Source organism: Octodon degus, unplaced genomic scaffold (assembly GCF_000260255.1).
Source record: "Octodon degus isolate 3935 unplaced genomic scaffold, OctDeg1.0 scaffold00001, whole genome shotgun sequence".
NCBI classification, from domain to species: domain Eukaryota; kingdom Metazoa; phylum Chordata; class Mammalia; order Rodentia; family Octodontidae; genus Octodon; species Octodon degus.
In genome coordinates, this window is record NW_004524577.1 from 7061362 (window position 1) to 7065403 (window position 4042).

The 4042-nt window shown below is 45.3% G+C and overlaps 1 pseudogene; it reads right to left on the bottom strand.

Annotated features, from left to right (window-relative positions):
- Positions 1–2523: 2523 nt before the first annotated feature.
- Positions 2524–2931, bottom strand: LOC105741515 (annotated as a pseudogene).
- Between the last annotated feature and the right edge of the window lie 1111 nt (positions 2932–4042).

Below are 4042 nucleotides of genomic sequence, written 5' to 3' on the forward strand. Positions count from 1 at the left end.
TTTTTTTTTTTTTGCAGAACTGGGGATTGAACTCAGACCCTTGATGCTTGCCAGGCAAGCGCTTATTCTACTGAGCCATCTCCCCGGCCCCTGAAACTTTTCCTCACTGAGGCTGCTGTGCTCCAACAGGCAAGAGGGCAGAGATGGGGGGTCCCCCAGAAATGGGAGAAGGGGAACAGAATCCTAAGGGCCAGGATGGAGGGAGATACCCAGAGGGTTTCAGGTGCCCAGAGCAAGGCCTTGAGACTTGCCCTCCTTCACCAGCTGCCCCCTTGGCCTCCAGCCTCCGCCCAGCTGTCCTCAAGGGCTGTTGGCCAGGCACCTGTCATGGCTTGGATATGAGACTTGGGTGTTGAGAGCTGATCCACAGCTCAGCGATGATGAGAGCTGGGGCTTTATGAAGGTGACTGGGTCACCAGGGCTCTGACTTCATCAATGGACTAATCTGTGGTTGGGGTCATGATTTGGTGATACAACTGACCAGGGTGGTGGAAATCTAGTAGATGGTTTTAATTTGCATTTCACGGATGGCTAGTGATGTGGAGCATTTTTTCATATATTTATTCGCTTCTTTAATTTCGTCCTCTGAGAAGTGTGTGTTCATCTCAGATGCCCATTTCTGGATTGGGTCTTTAAATTTAGGGGCCCTAAAGTTTTTTCGTTCTTTATAAATTCCAGAGAGCAGACCTTTGTCTGAGTGCTTATTAGTTAGGATTATTTTGAAATTTGTGGGTTGTCTTTTCACTTTGTTGGTACTTTATTTTGAGGTTCAAAAACTTCTCAATAAGAGTTGGTCCCAGTTGTTAATTCTTCCAAGTGTTACCCGTGCAATTTGATTTTTGTTCGTGAAGTCTTTGCCTACCCCTATGTCTTTAAGAGTTCTTCCTACTTTCTCTTCCAGGAGATTTAGTGTTTCTGTTTTAATGTTTAGATCTTTAATCCATTTTGACATTAGTTTAGTGCATGGTGATAGACCTGGGTCAAGTTTTAGTTTTCGGCATGTAGAGAGCCAGTTATTCCAGCACCATTTGTCAAAGAGGCTATCTTTCTTCCAGTGAGTGTGTTTGGCCCCTTTGTCGAAGATCAGGTGGCTGAGTGTGTTCCTAAAGGCTTCAGCATCTTCTGATCTATTCCATTGATCCTCAGGTCTATTTTGTTGCCAATACCATGTTGATTTTATCACAGTAGTTTTGTAGTATAATTTCAAGTCAGGAATTGTAATGCCTCCTGCCTTGTCTTTGCTGGCCAGGATTGTCTTTGCTATTCTAGGTCTTTTCTGATTTCTAATAAATTTTAGGAACGATTTCTCTAGGTCTGGGAGGTACGTTGGTGGCAGTTTGATAGGGATTGCATTAAATCTGTACAACAGGGCCGGGGAGATGGCTCAGTGGAATAAGTACTTCCCTGGCAAGTGCAAGGGCCTGAATTTAATCCCCAATTCCACCAAAAGAATAAAAATAAAAATAAAAAATAAATCTGTACAACAATTTTGGGAGTATGACCATCTTCACGACGTTGGTTCTTCCTATCCAGGAGCAGGAAATATCTTTCCATTTTCTGAAATCCTCTATGATCTCTTTTTTCAGAGTACTGTAATTTTCCGTGAAAAGATCTTTGACTTCTTTGGTTAAGTGAATTCCAAGGTATTTCATTTTCCGCGGTCCTATTGTAAAAGGTATTATTTCTCTAATTTCCCTCTCAGTGTGTTTGTTGTCTGTACTTGATGGAAAATACCTGTTCCACGTTATGCCTAAGATGTTTGATATTTAGACAGATGGTTAGGGTAAGCCGAACTGCATATGTTGCAGGGTAATAATAAGCTTCGCTTCTGGAGGGTTAACAACCTAAGTTTGCAGATCAAAAATTGGAGAAAAGGAAGGGCTGCAAGGTCAGCCAACATTTTGGCCCTAGTCTTTCAAGGTCAGTGAAGACTGAGAACATAGGAGAACCTGTACTGTAACATCGTGTAACTCAGTTGTGCCCCAAATTTTCTGATCAAGGAGATTAAGGAGCCACAGAGAAATGTGATCAATGATGTATAGTGTGCCTGGGGAGAGTCACATGGAGAGAAAAAACCTTCTCTCAGGCTTTCACAGAGAGCAAGGTGGTCAAGCAATGGCCGTGACTCGTCCACATGGCTGACACCAACAAAGGATCTACAAAGTTCGGTACAGAGTTACAGGATAAATCCTGAGGGGACTTGACTCACCTTATCAGATACAAAAGTTACATTTCTTGTTATATAGGTCTTGCTTTATCTTAGTCTTAACCATCCAGCAGAAAAGTATGAAAATGAAGTCTATAAAGTAAAGCCATATTAATATGCTGAGTTACAAAAGGCTCTAGTTAACAACTTCTGCGGATAACCCACTACTGTTGTGGACTGCTGGACTATGTTGGATTGTTTTGCTGAATTCAAGCACCTATAGTATTTATTTATTTATTATTTTTATTTTTTTATTTATTTATTTTGCATTTTTTTGTGATTTTACTGGAGCACAAATAAACACGCACACAGGCCGTCTACTTGTTTTCCTCACTGTGCAGCCTGGCATTGGGATTGGTGACTCGAATGGCTAGCTGGGCTGCTCTTTCCACGATGGCCTTGCGGTTCTTAGAGGAGACGTTGTGAGCAACCTCTGCACAGTGAGACTTGTTGCACATCAGCCGCACCTCCAGCTCCTTCCCATTGTGCACCAGGGACTTCCGGAAGCCACTGGGCAGCATGTGCTTTGTCTTTTTGTTACTTCCATAACTTATGTTGGGCATCAAGACCTGGCCCTTGAACTTCCTCCGCACCCTGTTGTCAGTGCCTCTGGGTTTCCACCAGCTGCGCTTAATTTTGACATATCAGTCTGACTGGTGCTGAATGCACTTCTTGGTCCTCTTTTTGATGATCTTGGGCTTCACAAGGGGTCTGAGGGCCGCCATGGTGCCAAGAGGGAGATGGCTGCCACCTCCCTAGGCAGCGCCGAGGAAGAGAGGGGATGGGGGCGCGCAAGGGCTCACCTATAGTATTTAGATGCCAATAGAATACCCATCTCTGACAGGACTAAACAAAAAAAGGGGGGGAGGATACAAAAGAAGGACCATTTTGTATTTGTATATACAGAATGTTTGGGACAGATATACAGCTACTTTCGCTTAACTCAATGAGAAGAAAGATTTGTACTAATAGTGTTTGGACAGGATATCCTGTCTGCTTCTTGTACTATGGATAACCACTAAGAAGATAACAATGTACAATGTATTAATTATTGAAAATGTCCTATTAATCAGCTTTGAAACTGTCTCATTTATATTTGTTTCCCAATAAAACAACAACAACAAAAGAAATCTAGTAGATGGGACCTGCATGAAAGGTGGGACTCGAGGGCCGGACCTTGGGGGTTATCTCTAGTCCTGGCCTCATTTTCTCTGGCTCTCTCTCTCTCTCTCTCTCTCTCTCTCTCTCTCTCTCTCTCTCTCCCTCCCCCACCCCCTCTTCTGGCTTCTGTGAGGCAAGCTTCTGTCCTCTGCCACCCCCTTCCCCCTTCCTCTGTCCTCTGCTGCCCCCTTCCACCTGGATCTTTCTGCCCCTTTCCACACAAGTAAAGGCAGCTGAGCCAGCCAACCAGGAACTGAAACCTCAGAAGCCATGAGCCAAAATAAATGTCTCCTTAGAGTTGATGGCCTCTGGTAGTTCATCATAGTAACAGAGAACGAACTGATACAGCAGCCAAGTCGACACGGCCTGGCTACTTCTCACCGTGCCCACTCCTACCCACCCCAGGCCCACGCCACTATTTTCTCTTACCTGGCCTGCATGGTGGTCTCCTTCCTGGTCTCCCTGTTTCTCCCTTCCTGGCACAGCCCGCTACCCTCCCCCAGCAGCCTCAGGGAGAGCGTTAAGCCCTGAGACAACGCTACCCCACCGCTGCTCAGGACTTTCCCATGATTCTCACCTCACTCAGCTGAAGCCAGGGCCCTGCCGTGGCTCAGGGAACTGCCTCGTCACTCCTGTCTCTTCCCATGCTCCCCAGCCACGTGGGCCTCTTCAGGG